Here is a 14,931-nt window from a genome sequence, read left to right on the forward strand (position 1 = left end):
ATTTCATAGGCTGAAATTAGGAAAAAGAAAATCTATGATGACTCATGTGGATAGTTTGGTTTCAATATTTTGTGTTCATTTAATATCCCTTTATAATTTTTAAGTAAGAATTACTTTGCCTTCCTAGGTGAAAACCAATTTCAAGCAAAATCCTAAAACTCTTCAAATTTCAAGATATCAAAACAGAAGAGAGCAACAGCTCTAAAATTACTTGCAAACTGGAAAACTAATCAGACTTACTCTCCCCCACAATAAATGGGTGTTTTACAAGGAGTAAATGGCAGAATATCCCCAAAGATCCCATTGTTGCTGCTGAGTGAGGATGCTCCGGGAGCTCTCAACCCTCCTGCTCAGAGAGGAGTCAGAAATGGAGCCTGGGCTGGGATTTCCCTCTCTAGACAAAACGCCCTGCTCCCTGCAAAACCTAGCACAGCTGGCATTTTTTGGAACACAACTAGAAAATAATAAAGCAAAAATCCAAGCAAAAGGCATCAAAACAGATTAGTTTGATTAAAGTAATTTGTTTTAAAGAAATACGTTCTGCTGCCTTTTTTCTAGAAGTCTGCTTTCTCATTTACCCTTTCTTCAAGCTGTCAGCGACCAAAAACAGCAACAGAAATTGCTTAAAGACCATACAAGGGCTACAAATTATTCTTCCAATATTGGTCCTCAGCTGCCTTTCTTCTCAGTGGTTTTTCATGTATTTTGCTGCTCCTCAAACTGCCTCTCCTTGATTTTGTAAATTTACATCAGGACTGCAGAACCCTGAAAACAAAGTTACAGGTGCTTTGCAGTTGATCAGAAATGAATTACAAATACTGTTTTACTCTTGTTTTATTAGTTCCTGGGGGGGTTCTTTAGAGATTTAATATAGGTTTTCATTTATATTTAGGTGATCAGGCAGCTTTTTAATTCAACAGAAAGCTTCCTACTTGGAATACATTTTCTAGACAAGAAAATGTGGGTTTATTCACACCAAACTGCTTGGCTGTGGCTGCCTGCCTCTGCTCTAATTAATATTTAATTATTTATTTGAATTAGAGCAGCTTCTATGAGTGTGTGCCAGACCAGAATAGCCAAGGAGCTGCAGAACAAAATCAGCATTTGCAGGAGCCCAAAGTTCAAATCCCTATCCTGATTTAATTTTTGGCTTTGGGAGGCAGGACAGCAGCTGCCTCCCCTGTGGTGGGAAGCATCACTCAGGATCTGACTTCAATTCCCGCTGAGCAGCTCAGAGTCAAGATCTGAGCAGGGTCTGTTGCCTCTGCTGTAAATTGGGATCGGTGCTACACTGCTTCCTAGAGATGTGCTGAATAATTAGCAGTTGCAGAGGGCTTTGAGATGGAATATTTCTTAACTGGGAGGGGGAATGAAACAATACTCTTGTGCTCAGGACTCTGTAACAACTGTTCCTAAGAGCTACTCATGGCAAATCTTAAATCAGAATATGGATGAGGAAGAAGCAAAGTAAGTTTCCAGTTTTATAAAGCTGCAACTAATGAAAAACATCACACTTCCACATTATTGATCAATGTCATGGGTGATTCCCAAGTCTGATTTTAATAAATGCACACAAAGCTACAGAGAAATTATCCACTGGTGCCTATCTCCACTTATTTATATTTTTCTATTGTTCTTATATTCAAGATTTGCTATACTTTACATGCAATTAAATCAATGTTCAGTAGAACTGTCTTTTGAACAAAACTAGGAATTACAACATTTCAGGGTTTTTTTCATATAATTACTTTATATAATATCCACTTTATGTACTGCCCATAGAAACCTATATTCATTAATTTATTTAGTCTAGAGAACCCCAGAACAAAATCTTCCTTGGCTGCCACTAGAAGTACCCACCACTCACCCAAATAATGTCCTAAACAACAAAACTTTGTTAGCTGCTCTGTGATTACTAAGGTAAGCTGAAAAGAAAAAGTCACATTAAGTGCCACATCTGTAGGAGAACCAGGAGATGACATGACCTTTTCTCCCCAGTAGTCATTTCCTAATCAAAGCCCAGAAGCTGCTGAGCCCAGGAAATGTCACCTGCAATCAGCTGGAGATGTTTTTAATTGCCTGTGTGCCACCGTGCATGCTGCGGGGTTTGCTCAACTGCTGCAGGAAATCTGATTCTGCTCCCAAGTTCAGGACCACGGATAACCTGGGATTACCTGGGATAACCTGGGAAGGATGAGAGGAGCAGGAGCTGTGAGGCTGCAGGGAGCTGCCCCTGCAGCACACCCGGGCTCCAGCACGACAAATGAAAGCTGCTCAGTGGCTGTCCTGTGCCAAAGGAGTTAATTAATTGCTAATTGTTCACCTGGAGGTGTAACACCATTGACAGAAACAGGCTTGATGCACAAAGTGAGTTAGGGAGGGACCCATCCAAGAGCTACCGAGGGATTCCTCTCTTGCACTCAGGGAAATGCATTTTTGGCAATATTAACATCTTTCAGGCATTCCAGTTAAATTCACAAAGTTTAGAAACAAAAGGAACATTTTCCCATACTTCAAAAATAAAATGTTTATGAAATTAAGCAAGACTTTCATATCTGAATTTCCTTTAAGTGTTCTTGTAGAATAAATAAACCATAAAATACTCAGAATAGAAAGGAAATATTTTTATTTTACTCGAAAGAGCAAAGCCAGATATTCTACTTCTTTTAAATACTCAAATTATTGCAACTACTTTTTAAGAATACAAAATAACAAAAAAAAAGCTGTTGTTGGAGGAGTTGTATATGTTAGGTGGACGTGGTTCACTCTCACACAGCTTTTCAGGATTTGAAGGTACCACTTGCATTTTGATGAGTACTCTCAAGCCCGGTTCATATCCCCAAGCACCAACTAGTAGAAAATACTTAGCTTGCCCAATTAATTCCAATTCACTATGAGCTGAACATCTCTTTCATATTTTATTTATTTACATGCCTTTCCCAAAACAAATTAAAAAGCTTATTAGAGCTTTTGAGAGTGATCAGAGTAGCTCAGTATTTATTCCACTGAAAAAATGGTATTTCAGGAAAAAGGTGTGTCAGCCCCATTCCAACAGGGCTGGAATTAGATGATTATTTAAGGTCCTTTATTATCATAGAATGGTTTGGGTTGAAAGGTTAATTTACCCAGCAACTGAAATGTCTGTCTCAAAGTGACAATAAGACTTGAAACTCCATTTCCTAAATTCTATGCTGCTGACCTAGGAACGTAAGAAAAAAAAATTAACTATGTTTCCAAAAATGACTATTAAATATTTACTATTATTATAGAGAAAGGAATTTGCAGGTGAATAGCTTGACATTTATCAATACAAGTTGCTCACAAGATGATCCTACAAGTAATTCCCTTTCATTTTGTCAATGTAAATGAAACAAAAGGTGTAAATTTTGCTCTTATGGAGGTTAAAAAAAATAGAAATGACCCAATGAGCTTCAACTCTGTTGAGGATTACAAAAGGTTTAACCCAACATTAGCACTAATGAATTATCAGGGCACTTCACAAGCCCTTCAGAAAGGCTGGATGCAGAAATAATTATTTATTGGGACAGTACCTGACAAGATTGTTGTTTTGATGAATTGGCACATGTGGAACTCAGAGCTGATGACTTGCACTGATGTCAATGCTATTAAGAGTTGTTCAACATGCACATGATTTATGATTTTTTCAAAATAGAAGAGCACTCTCATCTCATATGAATTAAAACACATTGCTAAAACATAGCAGTAACACAGGTAATGGGAATTGAATAAATTCTTCCACTCTAGCTCTTTCCATTCTCAACAGGTTTAATTGTGGAATATGACAATCAACGTATCTACATTCTTGGAAAGTCGAAGTGACTTTATCATTAGAGGGAGAATGGTGAAAATCCCTGGTAGTTCTACATAATCATCAATACCTGGCCTAATTTCCTACCTCCTAAGTAGAAATGTCCATGAGGTGTTTCTATTTCCACACATGGTGATACACCATTTTTAGGTACTTTCAGTCACGCACCTCTGTGGTTCTCTCATCTGCAATATTCCTAAAAAATCTAAGCACAATGGAACAGAATAATTCATAAAAACTAAAATGCTGGTTTATACATATTTTATTTGTATCCCCCTTCAGTGTCTTGTACTAGCACAGCAGACATACCAGATCACATAAATGTCTCTTCCTACAAATCTAGCTCTAAAGCCTTATACGATAACAGTTTTACTACCGAAAAATAAAAGAGGAAAAAAAATACTCCTTATAAAAAGAAAAATATAGGGTTTCCCCTTCTTCAAGGATAGCCCTGGCCATGAATGTGTGACTAACACCACAGTACAAGCTGAAAATCACCCGGGGAAACAAAGAACTTCCAAGATGTGCTAAATATTACAGATGTCAGACAATTTGCTCTTGAGGACTCATCAGGAGCTGGAGCAAAATGCTTTAAAATGCAGACAAAGTACACAGCAGAAGTAGTTATGTTCCAGCCAAAACCACTAACAAACCAAAGCTCAAGCAGAAAACACTCTGCTGAATGTGTGTATGCATTAATTCTCCCTGCCCTGTGCAGGTTCAGAAGACCAAATATTTATCTTCTAAGAATGTTTGAGAATCCCATGGAATTGACCTAAATCCATACAAGCTTTGAGTAAATTTGTGGCACTATGAAAACTGGCCTATATTAAGGCAACATTTTGGAGAACGTTCTTTTGACTCCTTTATAACTGTCAAGGGGATAGGGGACAACAGGGGAGAGATCACGCTTGAAAATAACTCCTGACTAGGGAAATTTCCAATAAAAATATGGTGGGGAGGATACATCAGGCCTTCCTGCCAGTTGTCCAGAGCCACATCTCTCCATGACAACAGCTCAGGAGGTTTCCCTTGCCAGCAGTGAGGATTCAGCAGAACCTCAAGCACAGCCCACCCAAGCAAGTGACAATACCAGAGGTCACAGGTGTGCTCAAGCAAATGGATGGCTGAATCTCAAGTTCAGAGAAAAGTAACATAAATAATTCTTAGAAGATTTATATTTACTTTCAAAGGTCAAGAAGGATTTATGTAGTGGAAAAAGATCTGCCTGGCCCGCTTTGTCCACGTGTGGGTGTTTAAATGTTTTTCAGTTCCTATCCAAACTCTAAAAATCGTGCAGAAAATTCACTATTCTTTTCCTCCCTAGCAATCCATCAACCTTAATTATAATGGTGCTGGAAAAACATAGCACTCTTTATGGAACCTTTTAAAGCCTGAGTTGTTCTGCTGCCATTATAAAAAAACTAAATCGCTGAGCAATTTAATTTAATTTCTCTGATACTGCCTCATGTTTTCTAAACAAGAACCATCACTCTCCCAAGTCTGAAACATCTGAAATATTGATTACAATACACTTTCTTTTGAGAGTAAAACATATTAAATGAGTTATCTTTGCATTCAACAAAAGCCATAATGAAGTAGAAGTGCTTAGAACATGTTGCCTGTATATTTTTTCTGTCTTATTAAAACTGAAGTAAAAGAATTTTGGGCTGAGTAAGTGTGGGGTTATATGTTACTACTGGCAAAAAGAAAGTTGTTTGCTCACAGTAAAGCTGTGCTTGTGGCTGCACACTCCCTCAATACTGTGACTGGTAGGAGGGGTTTGATGAAGCTGGTTCTGTGTGCTGCAGCGGAATTCTCAGTTTCAAGGTGGCTTTTCTAGGTGCCTGAGGATTTTTCTTTGTCTTTTTGTCTCATCAAAGCCTTTTTTTTATTTTTTGCATATATTCAAATGGGTATTTTTCTCCCATGTAGACTAAAGGAGTTTTCAGCCCTTTCCACACTGGAATATCCAATTATCTCTTTTTCTTATCTCAGCACAAGAAAATGAGAGAAAAAAAAACAGATAGCCAAACAGGCAGCAAGAGTAAAAGCTCTGTCTTGGTTTCAATCTGTTAGGGCAGTACATAAGAAGCAGTTAAGAAAGAAAGGAATTACATCATGCCCCTGTCTGTAGCTCCTGCACCCTTTGGGGGCTGGAGTGGGGCTGGATTTCAGCTCCAGTGTCAGAGGGATTCACCTGGAGCAGACCAGACAAGGAGGGCACATCTGTGGGGTGTTTGTGCCCCTTCACCTTCAAGGTCTATCCCCTCTGCCCAGGTCAGCTTCTATGCAGTTTTATGGGCACACCATCAAACATCTCAGCCAGAAAACATTGAGCATGAAAGAGCAGCTCATGCAGTAAATTATAGCAAACTTGCTCAGAAGTTTGCATTTCCAGAGAGCAATCAAAGGGAGGCAGCCACGAGGGTCAAGACATCTCAAACCAGGTGAACAAGAGCAGAAAAAAGGGAGGGAGGCACTTGATTAAAAGTCTTCTGGTGAGGGATGAGTACAGACACAAAGAAAGGAGCAGCTGGCCACACGCAGTCCTGAGAAGCTCCTTCATCTTGAATAAAGCAGTGAAACAGCTGAGCATGTTTTCCTCAAAAAAATTTTCTTGTAAACAGACAACTTGAGCAATCATTGGACCAAGAAGATAAGACAATGTGTCCTTATTGTTCCCTCTATGGCTCTCAAGGAGATCGTAACAAACCTTAAAAGCAGTGTGAAGTCAAAAGACATCATTGGGTCTGTGTAACTTGGTAATGCATGCCATCAGTCCTGCCTGTATCGATCTCTTTTCTTGTTTACCGGGATTTATCATTACTCGCCAACTGGAAAAATGTCTGCATTTCATGGTATTAACTACTTTTGTACCTTAAGCATTCTTATTTTGGCATTTGTCAATATGAAGGATTATTTTCACTAATAAAATAGCTCAATTTCATTCATGGTAAAAACTGCAATGGGTTTTAGCATGCAACTAAAACTTTAGGTCTTGGTATTTGTTCTTTCAAAATTTAACAAGTAAACAAACTGCTCTTTCAATTAACATTCTGGAGAGCATGTTAATTTATATTAACATATAAATGAATATATAGCACCATTTTTTGTCATTTGGTCATTTTTTCCTGTATTAATTGTATTCCACTGGAGAAGCCTACTTAGAAGTATAGAAATCTATCATATTTACCTATGAAATGTACAAATAATGATAAAATCCCCTGCAATGCACCAGCATGTCTGAGGAATTACAGAAACAGCTACAATAAAAGAGAGATCAAAGAGACAATTTCTCATATGATCTGAGGAGAAATCAAGCGAACAAGTGAGTTTGAAATAGCAGTGATTGAATAAACAAACTAAAACAATCAGGAAGAACCCACCATCCAACTTCTTTGAAATATTAATGACAAAGAAAAGTCAAGTTGGTCCTTCTGCAATGGAACACCACAGGAAAAGCCCTGGAGACAGGGGTACCCTTTTTAACAGTGCCAGTCCTCATGATCTCAATTTTCTCAAGGCTTCTCCATTTTCAGGTCTGAATTAATTCTGGATGCAGTTGGGCAACAGATGGGATGTTACTGAAATGCCCTAACATATCTCATAATTAACTGCCCAAATTTAATCAAGTACTTTATTGTTCTTTCCCATCTCCTCCAGAGATAAGTGCATGTAGAAACTTGAATTGATACAATTTATGCCATCAGATTTTACAGACAGGAAAAGTCTGACAGCCTAGAGAAGGCTGACAAGGCATATTTTTGTCCTCTTAAGAAAAAGATCCATATTTATATATGCGCACACACACACACAGAGACTTCTCAATTGTTGCAGCAAATTATAAATGACGCATGAAATGAAAAATTCCTGTTGGGTGCACTAAGAAGTGTACAGACAGTGCCACTGTGGAATCAACATTTGCCATGTCACTCACTTACTGAGAGACACTGACTCAAAAGTCAACAGAAAAAACATCAGCAGTTACACATTTCAACATGCACAGTATTTGTACATTTCCCATTTGTTTCCCAAGCCTGTTCAAAATTATCCTATTACCAATATTCAATCACATCATGCCAGGTTTCTGTGTTAGAAGTAGGCAGAGATGGTCAGTAAATCCAGATTTTTATGAAGGAACCTCCAGGATCAGTGGATTGCTAAACTGAGATTTTATTCTGCAATTTAAAAAAAACTAAATAAATCTTAACTTACTCTGAGTTATTATTTGCAATCTAATTAACTATATTTGCTTGATTTTTGTCATCATATCTATTCTGAGACAAACTTTGAAGGAATTTATAATTAAATAAGGATTTAATTTGTGACCATCAAAGCCACTCAGGCAGTCAAGAATTTTCATTCTAGTGTCCATGGAAGAACTATTCCTCACTTGACTGCTCCCATCACAGCTTGAGCATACTCTGTGTAAAAGACTTGGGAAGGATCTGCATGTAACATAAGCTGAAAACAATACACCAAGACTTAAAAAAAGGTAAAACAGTGACAGAAAAGCTAAAGGACAGACCCATTATATTAATGAAAAACGAGAGCTTTTGGACCATGAGACCACACAGGAGCATTCAGGGGCTGACCTGATCTTCTGTAAATCATCTGGATTCTGTGCTTGTGCAGGCTGAACATGTGCAAAGGGGAACATAACAGCAGCTGGAGACAAGGCACTGCTGCATATCCTGCTCTACACAAAAACAAAAAGTGTAAGTGTTGCTCAAATTTTCTAAAGGACAAGTATCCATTCAGGATCTTAATCCAGTTTGAAGCACACAAAGCTCATAAATGTAAAATATTTTGCTTTGAGAACTGGGAAGAGCAATCGAAACATCCTCCAGATATCATCACTATGCCTCAGAGCTCAAATGCTGTAATTTCACCAGTTTTTGAAATTTTGCCTCCTCTTCTGCAGGCAAACACATATCTGCATCTGTAACTCACACACAGGTGCAGTTCCAGACACTCATGCCTCTAATTAAACAGCATTGAGCTGCAGGTGTAAACCAGTCAGAAGTTGAGTCACATTTCAGTTGGGCTTCATTACTGGGTGCAATTTTAGTCTTGGTAAAATGTCACTCTTAAATTTGTTCTCTTGCTGCAAAAGTCCAGAATCCAAAGTTCCCATTCCATTATTTGCAATAGAAGAACAATCTTGAGAGACTAAGTAGAAAAACAAGAGATAAATTACTGTTGAAAGATGTAACAATGCTATGAAGAACAATCAAGGAAATGATAAAATGATCATCTGACCACAATCAGCTCCTTTCAGCATTTCATTTGATTTGCTTTTCAGGGAATGTTTCAATAACTATGGTGGAAAATGATGCTGAAGACTTCACATGAGATCAGAGAGGGGGCTCTGTACCACAATACATTTTCAGAATGCATCTCAGGATTGTTCTTTTGTCTCTTCAAGCACGTGGTATTTACTCAGAACTTCTTTTGTCTTGGTAAATAATAGAGAATCTAAAACCCCTCAACACTCAGAGCCAAGCTAGATGTTGAGGCAGTGGGTTTCCAGTCACAACACACTATTTGGAAAACCTCTGAAGTGTATTTAATCACCCTATCCAGGTGGAAAACAATTTCCAAAAGGAAAAGAGTCTAGAAACCCCATTTTAAGGTCTCATCTTACATATTCCTTACCCATTGTCAGGATGGCTCAAAAAGAGAGAGAGGCCTATTCTCTATTCACAGTGGTGTTACAATCCTAACTGTTGATTTTTATATTTATAATATTTAGAGGTAGAAGATAAATTCAATTTGATAATATCCCTCTAAAAAGGAGAATTTCCTTTTCTCACTGGGAAAAATTAATCTCATAGGCACTATTTATACTACTTAGCAAATGTTATTCCCATGGAAAAAAAATAAGTAGAAGCCAAATTTAGTTTGACTACTTAAGAAAAAAACAAAAGTGGGAGTTCAGATGTTCTTGATAGCTGGAAGATTCACACAGCTTTTATTAAGTACTTTGAAATAAGATATGACTTCTGCCTTTATTGCTTAGTTTGCATTGATTAAAGCACAGCAAAACCAACTCAGGTAGCAAGAGTGAAACCCCTCTTAGAGGCAGCATCATTACAAATCACACTGGTAAAGGAAACAAGTGAAATCCTTTTCAATAATTCATGCACACAGCTCATTCACATCAAAAGCCTCCTCTCAAACAGCTCCACAGCAAAGTATAACTGCTTGATTAATCTAGAAAAACACTAATTATACACTGAGAAAACAGTTCTAGGGAAGAGAAGGCAGCAGAGGAGACAAAATAATGGCTAATATTATAGAAAGTGCAGTTGTACTTCAGTTTAGTCAACTTGATTGGTAACAGGAGAACAGGCACCCTGCTTCACAGGAAGGAAAAATACATTTACACGGGACAACAGACAAACAGAAATGGATGTGTCATGGAAATAAAAGACTGGCACATTCTGAAAGTGCTTGTTATCAGTCAAATACACCAACATGCACAGCAAGGGTTTGCATCAATCTCTGTGCTGTAGATTGAGGTCTGAACAGGACACGAGGCTGATCAGGAGGGTTTCTGGCTGGTTTCCCTTGTCAGGCAGAGCCTGCAGTTCTTACACAGCTCAGCAGGATTTTAACCCATGCAGTTTTGCTTTCTCAGACAGCTAAAATAGTGACACCTCTGAAATTTTTGTTTCTTGCCAGATCTATGTGAAGTTAAAGCAATCTCCCTGTTAGGCTTCCTTAACAGTGTCACAAAGGGTGTAATCCACTGGGTCCTTAATGTTCATATTGCATATATTAATCTTTCTACAGGCTGGGAGGAGCAGGCACTGACATGCAAAGGTGTCCCAGAGCTGTTGAACAGTTACTGCTGCGTAGACATTTCTCTGCTGAGTCTTGACCAAATACTGCACGGAACTCTACACCTGGATTCTATCAAAGCATTGCAAGGTACACATCAGCACACTGATAACAGCATAAGAAAACCAGATCTGGTTCATGATAAGAGGAACAGAACATCCAGAATCATACCACCCTTCTAATCTAGTTTTAAAATTCTGCTTCTTGAAATATCCTTATATTTGTTTTACTTTGAATAATGCCCTAATACATACACTAGGTGGTAAGAATAACCACTTAATTTATCCATTTTTCGTCACAAAGCTTGAAAGATTCTGAGATACATCAATGATAAGGAAACAAAAACACCAACAGCTCTCCCTCTGCTTCTCATTTTCTGTGTTTAGGACACCAGTTCAAATCCACACAAAGGGACCACTGCACCAACACACATACTTGATAAAAATAATTCCCACCATTTGGCACAAAATTAATCTCATTAGGTCAATTGCCAACTTTACAGCATCTTTACAACCACTGTTCAAAGAGCCTATAGTAATTGAATATATCACTGTTTACCAAATACAAAAATGAGCCACTACAACCCACTGATCATCCCATCTTGTTTAATGAAACTCAGAGTGACCTGTGCTATGACAGGGATGCAGGAATTCCTACAGATTCTGTGGGAATCTTGTATCCAGTGTGCAAATTTTCAAGGAAGAGACAAAAGAAGGAAAAATTATGGTAGAATCACATGGTCATACGAAGACCTTAGAGTGAATATATGCAAAAACTCATCTTTAAGCTTAAATTGAAGCTCATATATGAAACTATGAGAAGATTATGAAACAAAGCCGATTTGGGGGAATTCAAGATTGGAACGGTCTTCCACAAAACTTGTGCCGGCACCCAACATCCATCTTTTTGAAGGCCATAGAATTATCTTGAGTAAAAAACAGACTTATGAAAACAGAGTAGCTTTGGAGGTCATTTCACTGCCAGTGCAGATTTTCTTTGGAATATGTGGGAATACCATGCTGACAGGATGAAGCCTAAAACTTTAATGCAGACAAGAAGAGATTTGATTCAAATCCACTGCTCACTGTAAAGGTGTTTCTAGGGACCTCAATGGGATTTGGACCAAGTCCTTTACTTAATCCTTATCTTGGTTTGGGTTTTTTTTCAAGGCAGATAAAACTGAAAGTTCATGAGTTTTTACAGGCCTGGAGCACTGATGTTTCTTCTCTTTTTGCCAAGGGCTTCTTATTTAAAATATTGTTAAGGAGAAGAAAGGAAAAAAGAAATCTTTAATTGTTAATTATCTGAATATGTATTTCAGAAATTTTCACTTACAACTATGAATGCAAAAGGATTTATTTATGAAGCACAACAACATGCAATATGCAGCAGTAGCTCATCAAAGCTAGCTAACGTTTCACTTTCATTAAAGTTGAATAATTTCTTACTAAGTAGTCACTGCATATCTAATTTTCTTGTAGCTGTGGTGAATTTTCAGTATAAAAAAATAAGTAGATCTTGCAATCAGATAACTACTAAGATCAAAGTAACTCCTAGCAGCTATTACGCTGTTAAAAAGAGGTAACATTGTGAATAAATAAACAAATAAGCTCATAATTTATTTAAAAAAGCAGAAGAGTTGGTTTTCCAAGACAGGATTTGAGTCAGTTTCTAAGATCTGAGTAATTCTAGTACTTCCTGGCAGCAGGCTGGCTGGACCTTACATATCCATAGAATGAGGGTCGGGCAAGAAAAATGATGCTTTTCTGAGGCTTTCCAAAGCTTTTTCTAAAGTACCTTACACCATCTTCTATATCCAAGGAAATGGTTTGAGGAGCAAGGGACAGGAAGCTGTGGTGCCCCCCAGACTGGCTGATTTTGTATCTTCACTGAAAAGGGCATAACTTTCTTTACGTGAAAGAGAAGCAACCTCTTCCTTATAAATTGCATCTAAGGCACCTTTTCCAAAGTTTCATTCCTATCCCAAAATGATATTTTTACATATTTAAATCCACACAATTGCATTCTCAAAAGATGGGATATTTCCAAATTCCACTCAGGTCTCAGAGATGAAACACTTCATGACATCAGAACAACTGAATTTTCTCCATTAATGCTACAATATTAATTTACTCCAAATTTTCAGGCACACAGTGTTTAACATACTGATCCAACAGGATTTGTGCCAGCTCAGCAATTTGCAGCATTTTTTGTTTGTTTAGTGTGAAACATCCATGAGTTTATTTATTCCCTAGGAGAGGGAAGGACCCACAAGGATTATATTATAATCCCTCTGGATCTGGTAAATTTGCATATATTAGTGGCTAAATACAAGAGGCAGCTTTGGAATCCACAGCACCAGTAAAACCAAGAAGGAACAGTTTCTCATTTACAGCATAAAACAAGCCTGGTGACAAAAATATCCAAAAATGCATATTAATATTATAACCTGTCTGATTAGAGCCCTGCAGGGGTAGCTGTGCTGAGAGCAAACAGAGAGAGCCTGATTGTTACATCTGCTCTCCAAAAATATTTGACCAAGGAAACAAAAACTTCTGCTGCAACAACAACAATCCCAGTTTGTCAAATTGTTTGCACAAGAGGCTGCTCTGTTCAACATCAGGGATCACAGTGAGGAAGGAAAGGCAGCACTGCCTTCAGATGAGAAAAAGCAATAATAGATGATTTCAGAAAATCTGAAAGAATACTGTGCATTAACATAAAATGAACTCAACGAGGCACCAAACTCATGTTCAAATGATCACTATGCAGCAAGTTTCTTAAAAATAAGAGTTGGCTCTGAAACGTCAGTGCTTTGAACAGAATGCTATTGCCCATCTAAACCAACTTCATTACCTTTATTAGGTGTGAGCTGATGGAAAGGCACTTAAAGAGAATGAATAAATACACCAAATAAATTTAATATTCATTTTTCTGACTTTATGCTTACACAGGCCAAGGTGCACTTAGTGGAAGGCAAAGCACTCAATAGAAACCAAATTAAGCAACTTAAACAAAATTAAGCAACAAAAAACAAACAAAATTAAGCAACTTCCATCACAAAATTACATAAGTGACACTGCAGTCAAGGTAGTAAGGACACCTTCCCATAGCAACCACCCTGCAAAATTCCTTGTAAGACTAATTTAAAGGTAAATGCTTGGCTGTTAGCAATAAATGTTCATGTAAAAGCAAATCAGAAAAATACATACATCCTCAGGTCATGATTCTCAGAACCTTTGCAATATTATTTCAGCTGTCTAATTTGCTGCTGGTGTTTTGAATATCCAATCCCATTTCTTAGCAAACAAAATAGAGTTAACCTATTAAATCAGGAATGAGTAAATGCAGCTTGGACACTTCTATACTTTGCCCACATATTAGAGGGCATTTGGAACTGCCTTTCACTAAATCTTTTCATGTCACTATTTCTTCAGTGTCTCATGCATTTGCCCACAACTCCTCTCAGTTATGTTCTGTGCTATAACACACTGCTGAAGGAACAATGCCCAGGGATTACAGACATTATTGCTTAGTTACTATATTATAAAAACAGTTAAAACCCAAAGGAGAAATCTTCAGATATGTTAGAATGCTTTGCTAGAGCCATTACCACACAAACATCAGATGTGCAGTGCTGCAAGTTTCAGGAATCTAAAATAGACTTTATGGACCTTTTACCAACCACTCAGCACTAAAAATATCAGAGATGGCTGGGAAACCATAAGGAAATGGGTTTTGTTAATGAAAGCCTCTGTAGATGCAACACATATGAAAGAAAATTGCCTATTGAGAGAACTGTTCTTAGTGTCTCCTCCCTGGGCTGTTACAGCCCGTGGCTTGTTCTTTACCAAATGTGGGATCTGATTTCCCAGTGCTGTGATGTGCAAGCAATAAGCTGAATTTAATGACAGAACAGAAAAACTGCAGGGGCAGCATGTTTCCTTTCAGTAATTTTGTGCAATTTTGAGAAGGAATATTTCAGTCTTCCACAGCTATTCCCTTCTCTTTTTAAGGAATCTCATAAAACAACATTGGAATTGGGCACAGCAGCATCTGTAGTGAGCCCACCTGGGGCCAGCCTCAGGCATCATTCTGCTTTTTCCCCGGTGCCACAGGTCCAGGAGCAGGTCTAGGGCAGCTGAAACACCCTGGCAAGGTTTAGGAGGTGCTGATTCCCATCCTACAGCCGCGTGCCTCCTCAGCTGTGTGCACAGGCAGCACACAGGGCTCTGAAAGCCTCTCAACCACCT

This window comes from Geospiza fortis, unplaced genomic scaffold (genome assembly GCF_000277835.1).
Source record: "Geospiza fortis unplaced genomic scaffold, GeoFor_1.0 scaffold157, whole genome shotgun sequence".
NCBI lineage: Eukaryota > Metazoa > Chordata > Aves > Passeriformes > Thraupidae > Geospiza > Geospiza fortis.